Below are 12529 nucleotides of genomic sequence, written 5' to 3' on the forward strand. Positions count from 1 at the left end.
ACAGATTAAAAGACTTGCCCACAGCTGCAGATCTGGGGGGAAGAACTGGGGTTGATTTGCACTGTTACAGGCCTCCTCAAGTGCCCTGACCTTGACCCCAGCTCAGTGGGGAAACCCCAGTCAAGGCCTGGGCACCATTGGCAGGCTTTGCACACAGTTCCTGGCCTTGCTAGAGTTACCAGGCCTCGTCTGCTTCTCCACTAATGCCCCCTTCTCCTGCAGAACTTTCCCTTTCCCCAGGTCAGGGAGGCTCAGCCCTGCTTCCCAGGGGGGCAACTGATCAGGGAAAAGCCGACTTACTCTTGTAGTAAGCACAATACTCAAACCCAGGTCCTCCCCACAGTCCCCCCATGGGGGGCTGATGAGGATTGGGGCATCTGTGAGGCTGGGGATGTGTTACCATCCGAGGAGGCTGTCCCCCTCCATCACAGCCTCCAGGGACCCTCTAAAGCCACTCCCACCCCCTCGAGTTCCCCTAATGGCTCTCAACATTCCCACTGGGTCCCCCCAAGTGAGAGAGATGCCCTCAGTTCAGTTCAGTTCAGTCGCTCAGTCATGTCCGACTCTTTGCGACCCCATGAATCGCAGCACGCCAGGCCTCCCTGTCCATCACCATCTCCTGGAGTTCACTCAGACTCACGTCCATCAAGTCAGTGATGCCATCCAGCCATCTCATCCTCTGTCGTCCCCTTCTCCTCCTGCCCCCAATCTGTCCCAGCATCAGAGTCTTTTCCAGTGAGTCAACTCTTCCCATGAGGTGGCCAAAGTACTGGTGTTTCAGCTTTAGCATCATTCCTTCCAAAGAATTCCCAGGGCTGATCTCCTTCAGAATGGACTGGCTGGATCTCCTTACAGTCCAAGGGACTCTCAAGAGTCTTCTCCAACACCACAGTTCAAAAGCATCAATTCTTTGGCATTCAGCCTTATTCACAGTCCAACTCTCACATCCATACATGACCACAGGAAACACCATAGCCTTGACTAGACGGCCCTTTGTTGACAAAGTAGTATCTCTGCTCTTCAATATGCTATCTAGGTTGGTCATAACTTTCCTTCCAAGGAGTAAGCGTCTTTTAATTTCATGGCTGCAATCACCATCTGCAGTGATTTTGGAGCCCCCAAAAAATAAAGCCTGACACTATTTCCACTGTTTCCCCATCTATTTCCCATGAAGTGATGGGACCAGATGCCATGATCTTCATTTTCTGAATGTTGAGCTTTAGGCCAACTTTTTCACTCTCCTCTTTCACTTTCATCAAGAGGCTTTTTAGTTCCTCTTCACCTTCTGCCATAAGGGTGGTGTCATCTGCTTATCTGAGGTTATTGATATTTCTCCCAGCAATCTTGATTCCAGTTTGTGCTTCCTCCAGTCCAGCGTTTCTCATGATGTACTCTGCATAGAAGTTAAATAAGCAGGGTGACAATATACAGCCTTGATGTACTCCTTTTCCTATTTGAAACCAGTCTATTGTTCCATGTCCAGGTCTAACTGCTGCTTCCTGACCTGCATACAGATTTCTCAAGAGGCAGGTCAGGTGGTCTGGTATTCCCATCTCTTTCAGAATTTTCCACAGTTGATTGTGATCCACACAGTTAAAGGCTTTGGCATAGTCAATAAAGCAGAAATAGATGTTTTCTGGAACTCTCTTGCTTTTTCCATGATCCAGCGGATGTTTGCAATTTGATCTCTGGTTCCTCTGCCTTTTCTAAAACCAGCTTGAACATCTGGAAGTTCACAGTTCACATATTGCTGAAGCCTGGCTTGGAGAATTTTGAGCATTACTTTACTAGCATGTGAGATGAGTGCAATTGTGCGGTAGTTTGAGCATTCTTTGGCATTGCCTTTCTTTGGAATTGGAATGAAAACTGACCTTTTACAGTCCTGCTCTGGGGGGTCTCAAATAACCAGATCACAGGCAAGAAAGCTCAGTTCTCATTTTTTATATTCCCTTCTGGTCCTTCAGAGGGAGGCAAAGAGAAAACCTCCATCGGGTCCTCATCTCCCTTTAACAACCTTTAGAACATCTGCCAATTTCCCCTTTTGGCAAAAGAGAGAATCCCCGTCCGCCCGCGCACCACCGCCCCCTCCATCCCCAATCTTCAACCCGCAACCTCTGGAGCCAGAACTGTTTAGTCTTCATTGTACTTGTTTATAGTTACCCGCTACTTACGGCAAGCCAGACTGGTGTGGTGCTTGCGGTGATAGTGTGAAATGTCCATTTTGATTAAAGTGAGCTTTTCAAAGTGTTGGGTTTAAAATAAATTTGTTGACCATAATGAGACATCACCTTGCACCTGTTAGAACGTCCGTCAGCAAAAAGATAAGAGATGACAAGTGTTGAGAAGCGCGTGGAGGAAAGGCAACCTTTGTGTACTCTTGGTGGGAAGGTAATTTGGTGCAGCCACTGTGGAGAACAGTATGGCAGTTCCTCAAAACAATTAAAAAATAGAATTACCATGTGATCCAGCAATTCCACTCCTGGGCATACACCTGAAGGAAATGAAACCACTGTATCAGAGAGAGTTCTTCACGCCTCTGGGTCACTGCATCATCAGTGACAACAGTCAAGATGCGGAAACAATCTAAGCGTCTTGTCAATGGATGAATACAGAAGATATGCATATATACACAATAGAATGTTATTCAGCCACCGGAAGGAAGGAAATCCTGCCACAACGTGGGATGTGATGGATGGACCTTGAGGACAAAAACCAAATAAGTCAGGGAAAGACAAATACCAGACAACCTCATTTATTTTAATTAACTGATTAATTTTTGGCTGTGCCAGGTCTTTCTTGCCACCTGCAGGCTCAGTAGTTTCAAGGCACAGGCTTAGTTGCCCCTGAGGCACATGGGATCTTAGTTCCCTGACCAAGGAGTGAACCCGTGTCCCCTGCATTGGAAGGTGGATTCTTAACCACTGGACCACCAGGAAAATCCCCTGGACTAGCTCGTTTATGTGGAATCGAAACAAAGGAACTCATAGAAACAGACATTACATTTGTGGCTACCAGACGGAAAAAGGGAGACCAGCTCTGGCTCAGCCTAGGAGGATGTGCGTGGGGCTGTGTCAACCCCAGGAGGACGGAGAGGAGGCAGGTGAGCGTGGAGGAGGAGCCTCGCCTCCCGGTGGAATAGCGGGCGGCTTGGAGGTGGAACAGCGACGAGCAGGGCCTGAGACTGTGCCCACCCCTGGTGCCTGCAGCCTCTGAAGGGCCCTGCAGAAACCCCAGAAGTTCTCACAAGCCCAGGTCCTAAGCAGGCCGGGATCTGCTGAGACACAAGCGGCTGAAGGCAGCCAGGGTGAGGTCTCCCTCGGCCACCTTGCCAGCCCCTGACTCAGTGAAGGGTCACCGGCAAACCCAGGATGGCCCGTGTTCCACCCGCATGGCTCAGCACAGGGCGGCCCAGGCTGGGGGCAGCAGTGATGGGCCGACTTTGCCCACTTCTCCGAAGGAAGCCTCCGGGCACCCAGTTCCTAGAAGGAAGGGCCTCACCCAGTGTTTACCTGCTGGCACTGGTGCCAGTGGCCAGGCGTGCCCTGACACGTGTGCCCTGCTGGGAGGAAGGGAGTGGTCAGGGGCCCTCGGACAGGGCTCCTGTGAGTCTGCCGCCTGCCAACACCCAGCAGGTGGACAAAGCAGATGTGGCCTCCACAGCCCCCTTCCCCTGCCACCCCCGCCCCAGGCAGGCCTCCTCTCCCCTCCCTGTGCCTCGGTTTCCTCATCTGACTCATGGACACAGTAACACTTCCTTCCTGGGATTGTGAAAATTAAAGGAAACCACGCTCAGGCTGGCTGGGTTGCTTCAAGGAGCCTGGACTTCATCGTGAGTGCGCTGTGGGGAGGCCCAGTGGAGTCTTCAGGGGAATGAAACCTACTAAACACGACACATTTGAAAATACGTATTGGTGGTGGCTCAGCAGTGAAGAATCCACCTGCCAGTGACGGAGACATGGGTTCGATCCCTGGGTCGGGAAGATCCCCTGGAGAAGGGAACGGCAACCCACTCCAGTATTCTTGCCTGGAGAATCCCATGGACAGAGGAGCCTGGTGGGCTACAGTCTAAGGTTCACAAAAAGTCGGATGTAACTTAACAACTAAACAGCAACAGCGACCGGTAAGCTCAGAAGAAAAGCAAATCCTAGGGGCCAGCAAGAAAGAGGGAATCCTAGGTGACCAGAGGTGGACGCTGGGACCTCCTGCCCACCTGGGGTCGGAAGACCTGACCTTGCAACAGAGCCGGGGCAGGGTGGGGATGGAGAATCCTCATGACTCAGGACCCTGGAAAGCAACCCCCTCCAAAAGAGGGGGCGGCAGTCTGCCCTCCCACCCAGGGGTGCAGCAGGAGACGAGGGAAGGGGCTGAAGCATCGAGAGAGAACTTGAAACTCTGAGACTGGGAGGGTGGGGGTGGGGCAGGCGGGTCTTCGATCTGAAATGATGCTCCCCCCAGGCGGCTGCAGTCTCAAACCAAACCGTCCTATGAGCATCCATCTGCAGCATCGGCCAGAGCTGCCTCAACAGGCCTCTGCGGAAGGTGGGACGCCTGCCCACAGAGTCGCGAGCAGGCTCGTAGTACTGAAGATGAGCTCATGGTGAACCTTAGGAACCAGTGGAGGAATCCCACCTGGTGGGAGGAGCCTCACCTGAGTGGTCCTTACCCGCAGGGCCACCAGCAGCTCTACCATCCCCCACCTGATGTCAGGACAGCCGCCAAAACCCCTGCCCCTTCACACTCCCAAACCCGGGAGAACGCACTTCTCATCAGTGCCTCGAGGGAGCCTGGGGTTCGTGTGGAGGAATTCCAGGGGGTGGGGTAGGGCCGAGTGTCTCCCCTGGGTCCACTAGGTGGGGACAGAGAGGGCCCTGTGCAGTGGGGAGACCACGGGGCACTGAAGCCCCCAGAAGTCCTCCGAGAACTGGAGGCAGGCGCGGGCCTCCCGCAGGGATCCAGTGCAGGCGTGGGGCGCTTGCGGAGCCTCCAGGGACTGTGGCCTCTGGGAGGCAAGTATCCAAGATGCAGGGATGTGATGGATGCTGTGATGGATGCAGAGACCCAGGGGACCAACCAGGTCACTGCCATCACTCACCACAGTCCCAGAGTGAGGCCGACAACTCAAGGTGTGTGGGATGCCCTGGGGCTGGGACAGGAGCACAGAGGAGGGGTCCCCAACCCAGTGGCAGAGGCAGGCTTGAGAGGGACAGTGACTTTTTTTTTCTGGAGACGGTGGCAGGCCTGGATTCAGATCCTGACTTCGCACAGCAGTACTGAGTTTTCCTGTGCCTCAGTTTTCCCCTCTGTGTAATGGGGGTAACAATAGTCCTCCTCCCGGGGCCCTGGGAGGATTGTAGGCTATAACGCACTTGGCTGGGCAGCTGCTGGGAGGCCAGGCCCACAGAAGAATGGCTGGGCTTATTACTAATGAATGAAGATGAGTCACCCAAATGGGCCACCGTCATCGATCTGATGCAATGAATGGGCAGATGAGAGAAATGAATCAATGAATGAAAAGTTCGGTACTGGCTTACAGGGAGGGGATCTTAACCCTGAGGAGGGGAGGAAAGGCCCACCCTGAGTCAGAACTGGGCCAGAGGTCAGGTGATGGCTCCCTATGGCACTGGCTGCACACTCGTGACACCCCACTTAATCACTCCCCAACAATAACATGCCAAGGACTTTAGCAGGGTTCCCCTGAGTCACTTTTCCTGCAGGCCAGCAATTCAGTGTCTTCCCTCCCCCCAACCCCTCCCCCCGAGGCTTGGGAGACACTGAATCAGGGCTTTTGGGGCAGTGGAGACGGAGGAAAATCTAGATTCAGCAAGGAGTGTCCAAGGAAGTCAGAGGCTGGCCCCTCCCTGGACCAGGGGACCCCGCCCAGGACTGCAGAGCTTGGCGATCCCTGTGGTGGGACCCAGTTGTCTTCCTGCCCCACCTCTGCTCTGGGCTGAGCCTTTGGGTGCTGAGGTCACACCCCCCTCCCAAGCAACCCTGTCCACCAGAAGAAATAATAGTAATGGTCATGAAAGATTTATGGAGCCAGGCACGGTGCCAAGGGCTGCCATTCACTTCTTCATCCAGTTCTACCTGCGGGGGGTAGAAACGACGGAGACCCTGATAGGCCACTGATTTTTCAACCACAGAAACAACAGTCCTGGGTCTCAATAGCTCCATTTTGCAGAAAACTAGGCTCAGGCTGGCCGAGGAGCCTGGAGAGGCAGATGGGAGGTGGGAGACACTCGGGAGGGCTTGGGGAGGAAGGACAGGAATAAGGAGGTCTGGGTTGACTCAGGGGACAGTGGGCTGCCCCTGGCCATCCCCGCCGGGGAATTTGGTGCTGGGGATCTGAGCAATTGGAGTCAGACTGGGGCTTTCTGGCCCTCCTGCTGAGGCTCCCTCGGGAGTACCATGTGTGTGCCTCCATCCAGCTCTCCCCCACCCCAGGGGCAACCCTCCCTGAAGCAGTCCACACAGCCTCCCTGGGGCCTTGATTTGCCTGAGAAGAGGGGATGAAGGCAGAGGAGAGTGGGGTCCCCCAGGGAAGAATGGGGCCCAGCCCACCAGGCATGGTGCCACCAGGAATGGCACCACCTCATCTGTGAAGAGAGCTCCCATGTCTTAGGAAAGGGGGCATTGCCACTGATGGGCGTCTGAAGACCCCATATCAAGGGAAAGGGGCAGTGACTTATGGGGAGGCTCAGGGGCCCTAGGGGTAGGATGGGACAGACAGGGGGAGGCACATGGATGTCCAGGCTGCCTCCTCTCCCACCCTCATTGTCAAACCTGTCAGTCTTTGAGACCAACTCAGATATCCCCTCCTCCAGGAAGCCTCCCCATATATCCCCACCAGGCAGGTAGCCTTTCTTAGCCCTTCTCTGGATTCCTCATAGGAGACTTAGTGCTTCCAGCCTCTTTCCCTGAACCCTGACCTCTCTAAGAGCCAGGGACACAGCCATGTGCAGTTCATTTCTATAGTCTCAGCCCCTCCCATGGGGATCTGCTGCAGAGTGAAGCTTGGTGGGCTCATGGCCACCTGGAATTGCACTTCTTCTCCCACCTGGCCCTTTTCATATCCTCACCACCACCCTAAGGGGCAGCTACAACGGTTTATTCCCATTTTACAGATGCAGAGACTGAGCCCGAAGGAAACTAAGGACCTCTCCCTGGGTCACACAGCCACCAAGAGACAGGCCTGGGTTGGGCTGTGACTTCAGTGTGTCTCGGAGGGGGCTGACCTTCCTCCTTGCCGCGTCTTCAGAATATGTTAGAACCTAGTTTCCTGTTCAATAGCTGCCATGGAGAAGCCTGAAGCAGAGCAACCAAGGGCAGACGTGAGCTCCAGACTTGGAGTAACTTACTGTCTAAGGCGCCCTCCCTCAGTCTCTCCTCTTTGCCAACCGTCAGAGGAAACACATGCATCCCCATTGTACAGATGAGGAGACTGAGGCCTGGGGAGCGGGCAGTCCAGGGCTCCAAGGCTACCAGGCTCCAACAAGGATGAGCCCCAGTGCAATCCCTGAACTCTGGCTTCTGAGTCCAGCACAGCACATGGAGTCAGTGAACCCCACCCAGCACCTGCTGAGGGGCATCTGAGAAATTGATTTCCAGCTCAAAGACCAGTTGGGCTTTCGGGAAAGGAGCTGGGGGAATTGGGAAGGGATGGGGAGGTGGGGGGTAGGGGGTAGGTAGCAGACAGGCACACTTCCTGCTGGAAGAAAGTCTATCCGTCACTTCTGGGAACCACAGTGGCTCAGCGTCGGCTTGGTGCACTTTGGTCCCCGTGGAGCACCCAGCTGTCACCCTTGACGGCCCAGCTGGCCTGCTTGGAGTCTGCATGTCTGACATCCAGGTGCGCCTCTCCAACCACCTGTCCTGCCACTTGTCTGACTGCTGGACAGGATGCCCAGCTGGGGCTTCTGCCAGCTGTCTGGGGGACGGAGGAGCTGGAGTGGCCAGTCATCCCGGCCAAACCCTGAGCTGGCGTTGCGGGGGCCCGGCCCCTGCCGATGAGGCAATGTGAGTCCTGTTTCCTGTTACTGTGGCTATGCAAATGGGGGGAAGTCAGGGCCTCTCCTGGAGCAGGCTTCCCGGAACGATGGCATCGATTGTCCCGAGAAACCTGGCCCCACTGGGGCCCCGCGGGAGGGGGAGGGTGTATGTGGCTAAGATCCCTTTCCGTCCTCCTGCAGCTGTCGACGCTGGAGCCGGAGCAGGCAAGCTGGGCAGCCGCCCCGCTGGGAGAGCATCTTGAGCCCAGACCTGGGCGGACAGGTCACGTGACCTGCCCACCTGGCCTGGCCTGCCCCTGCCCCCGAGAAGCCAGGCGGCAGCTTCCACTTCTCATCGCTGCATCCTCGGCTCATGGGAAGCGGGGAGCAGGAAGCAGAGGTGGCCTGGCTCATTCTCAGTCCCTGTCCCAGAGACGGCCACACCCAATCCCTTCTCTTTACACATGAGGAAACAAGCCTGGGTTGGGGACTGGCCCAGGTCTCTCCCCCTCCCATTCACCCTCAAACCTCCTCTGCTTGCACCAGAAGCCCACTGGCCCTCCAAATCCGTCTTCTGGTTTCTGCTGCCTCATTAGCTTCATGTCCCAGCCCAAACCTGGCTGCTCATCCCCCTGCTCCGTCCAGGCTTTCCAAGGGGTCCTTCTCAAGCTCACATCTGACCATTTTGCCCCTCTGCCCTGGCATCAAGTCCTCGTTCAAAGCCCGGCCCCAGGACTTCCCTCCTGGTCCAGCTACCAATGCAGGGGACACGGGTTCGATCCCTAGCCCCGGGACAATCTCACTTGCCAAGGGGCAACTAAACCCACGTGCCACAACTACGGAAGCCCACATACCCTAGAGCCTGGTCTCTGCGACAAAAGAAGCCACCGCGATGAGAAGCCCACGCACGGCAACTAGAGTGTAGTCCCCACCCACCACAGAGAAAGCCCGTGCACAGTAAAAACCCAGCACAGCCAGAAATAAAAAGAAAGAAGAAAAGGCCAGCCCTAAAGATGGCCCATCATCAGGCCTCTCCACTCAGAGTGGCCTTATCCCTTGGCACACCTGTCTCACACACACACACCCTGGGGACTGCCAGAACTCCTCCGAGGTCCCTCTTGGGCCTCCGCAACTTTTCTCAAGCTGTTTTGTCTTCCTGGGATGACATTTCCTCCACCATTGCCTCTCTAGCTCCTATTCATCTTTTAAGATAGCATTGCCACCTCCAGGTAGCCTTCCCAGATACTCCCAGCAGGATCATGTGCCTATTCTGGGCTCCCCTGACCCTCCACATTCCTCTATCACCACACGTGGCACACTGGGCTATCATGTCCCTTTAGCTCCCGTCTTCCCCCTGACTTGGGGGTGAGGGTGGTGGTCCGTAAGGAGTGGGTACAAAGAATGCAGGGAGACAAAACATCCAGTCTACAGGATTGGTGAAGTATTGGGCATGGGGGCTGCGGAGGGAGGCACCAAGGAAGAGACGACAGGATACTGCACATGTGCCTCTCCCAGAATGCTAAGGGTACAGACACTCAAGCTTTGGTCACCTTTGAGTCCCCCACCTTCTGAACCCCCTTCCAACATCAGTTCAGTTCAGTCGCTCAGTCGTGTCCAACTCTTTGCAACCCCATGAATCGCAGCACACCAGGCCTCCCTGTCCATCACCAACTCCCAGAGTTCACTCAGACTCATGTCCATCAAGTCAGTGATGCCATCCAGCCATCTCATCCTCTCTAGTCCCCTTCTCCTCCTGCCCCCAATCCCTCCCAGCATCAGAGTCTTTTCCAATGAGTCAACTCTTCCCATGAGGTGGCCAAAGTACTGGAGTTTCAGCTTTAGCATCAGTCCTTCCAAAGAAATCCCAGGGCTGATCTCCTTCAGAATGGACTGGTTGGATCTCCTTGCAGTCCAAGGGACTCTCAAGAGTCTTCTCCAACACCACAGTTCAAAAGCATCAATTCTTCGTCATTCAGCCTTATTCACAGTCCAACTCTCACATCCATACATGACCACAGGAAAAACCATAGCCTTGACTAGACGGACCTTAGTCAGCAAAGTAATGTCTCTGCTTTTGAATATGCTATCTAGGTTGGTCATAACTTTCCTTCCAAGGAGTAAGCGTCTTTTAATTTCATGGCTGCAGTCACCATCTGCAGTGATTTTGGAGCCCCAAAAAACAAAGTCTGACACTGTTTCCACTGTTTCCCCATCTATTTCCCATGAAGTGATGGGACCAGATGCCATGATCTTTGTTTTCTGAATGTTAAGCTTTAGGCCAACTTTTTCACTCTCCTCTTTCATCAAGAGGCTTTTTAGTTCCTCTTCACTTTCTGCCATAAGGGTGGTGTCATCTGCTTATCTGAGGTTATTGATATTTCTCCCAGCAATCTTGATTCCAGTTTGTGTCTCTTCCAGTTCAGCGTTTCTCATGATGTACTCTGCATGTAAATTAAACAAGCAGGGTGACAATATACAGCCTTGATGTACTCCTATTCCTATTTGAAACCAGTCTATTGTTCCATGTCCAGTTCTAACTGTTGCTTCCTGACCTGCATACATATTTCTCAAGAGGCAGGTCAGGTGGTCTGGTATTCCCATCTCTTTCAGAATTTTCCGCAGTTTATTGTGATCCACACAGTCAAAGGCTTTGGCATAGTCAATGACGCAGAAATAGATGTTTTTCTGGAACTCTCTTGCTTTTTCCATGATCCAGCGGATGTTGGCAATTTGATCTCTGGTTCCTCTGCCTTTTCTAAGACCAGCTTGAACATCAGGAAGTTCAGAAACCTCAATTCCCAGCCCAGCATAGGCCTTCAGGCAGGACACAGCCCAGCCTCCCAAGGGAGAAGCCCAAATAGGCCACACCCACTTTCCCATCCTCCCTTGCGGCAAGGGCATGGTCATGTGACGTGGGCTCAGCCAATCAAAGGCACCCAGTCTGGAGTTTGAACGAGTTTCTTGCAGTGGAAAGGAAGGATCTGGAAGGTCTTTCTGAGGGATGCCTCAGCAGCATGAAGTTGCCTGGGCACCTTGGAAGGAGCGTGGGCACTGCCATGCCGGCTTGTGGCAGAAATGGAGTTGGGGTCTTTCCTCTTACCGCCTGCCTTCTTCGTGTGGACCTCCTGCCCTGTTAGGGGTTCGGTGAGCACCCCAGGATTTGTTCAGTATGTTCGTCTATTTAAATGAGCCACAATTGGATTCTATTGTTTGCCATTTAGAAACTTCAAGGCCCTTGAGGGAGGCGGGGCACACCTGGAATCAACTCGAAGGAATCATTGTTTTTGAAAAGACAGGAAGTGCATTCAGGTGCAGGAACAGTCGAACAGGGTCAAGGTCAGGTTTCGGGGCCATATGAGCGATGTTGGGGATGACCACTAACCTGGGTTTGGAGTGTGGGGTTCAAGCTGGAGGATGAGGTAGGCAGTGTTGTCAAGGATTAGATCCAAGACAGCCCGGAGTGCCAGGACAAGAGGCAGCCTGGACACTATCATGCAGGCAGTGGGAACCAAGTGGTTGCTTTAGCTGGAGGTGTGCTGATCCGATCAGTGTTTTTAAAAACTCACCCTGCTGCTCCGGGGAAGCTGGACCAGGGGTAGTCTTGGGCATGCCTGGGGTTTCTGAGCCTTTTCCAGGTGAGTGAGCAAACCCAGGATGTGGACACTGGACCTGTTAAGGACTCCATCTCTTCCTGGATATTGAAGGGCTTCCTGGACCTTTTACCTCTTCCTCCTTTCCCCTGCTGCACCACAGAACCTGAGTAGAACATGCCTGACCGCCTCCCAGCCTCCCCGGGGAGCTTTGGGATGTTAGAACACCTCTCAGACCCACCAAGCCATCCTCCTTGCCCGAGTGTCCTGGGGGCTCCTGGAAGCAATGGGAAGGAGTATTCTAGAATGGACCATCCTGACTCTGAGCCTCTAGCCTAAGATTTAGCGGTAGCTGTTCCCTGGAGAAGGCAATGGCGACCCACTCCAGTATTCTTGCCTGGAAAATCCCATGGATGGAGGAGCCTGGAAGGCTGCAGACCATGGGGTCGCTAAGAGTCGAACACGACTGAGTGACTTCACTTTCACTCTTCACTTTCATGCATTGGAGAAGGACATGGCAACCCACTCCAGTGTTCTTGCCTGGAGAATCCCAGGGATGGAGGAGCCTGGTGGGCTGCCGTCTATGGGGTCGCACAGAGTCGGACACAACTGAAGCTACTTAGCAGCAGCAGCAGCAGTTCCCCATCCCACATCCAGCACTTCAGCAACCCTCCTGGCCATGCCTGTCCACCCCTCTCCATCTCTATAGCCACCACTCTGGTCCAGTTGCCCCTTCTCTCACTTGGACTGCCCGTGGCTATAGCCTGGTCTTCTGGGCCCTTCTCATCCCCCAAGCATTCCGATTCCCTTCCCAGCAGCTAGCACATCCTTTTTCCAAACCTGATCATACTGTTCCACTTGCCATTCTGCCTTGCCTGCTGTCAGGACATGGTTCAAGGCCAGACCTGCAAGGCCAGGTGGAGGACCTCTTGAGAGGGGCTCCCCGCCCAG

The sequence above is a fragment of the Ovis aries genome, chromosome 24 (genome assembly GCF_016772045.2).
Source record: "Ovis aries strain OAR_USU_Benz2616 breed Rambouillet chromosome 24, ARS-UI_Ramb_v3.0, whole genome shotgun sequence".
In the NCBI taxonomy this organism is placed as follows: Eukaryota; Metazoa; Chordata; class Mammalia; order Artiodactyla; family Bovidae; genus Ovis; species Ovis aries.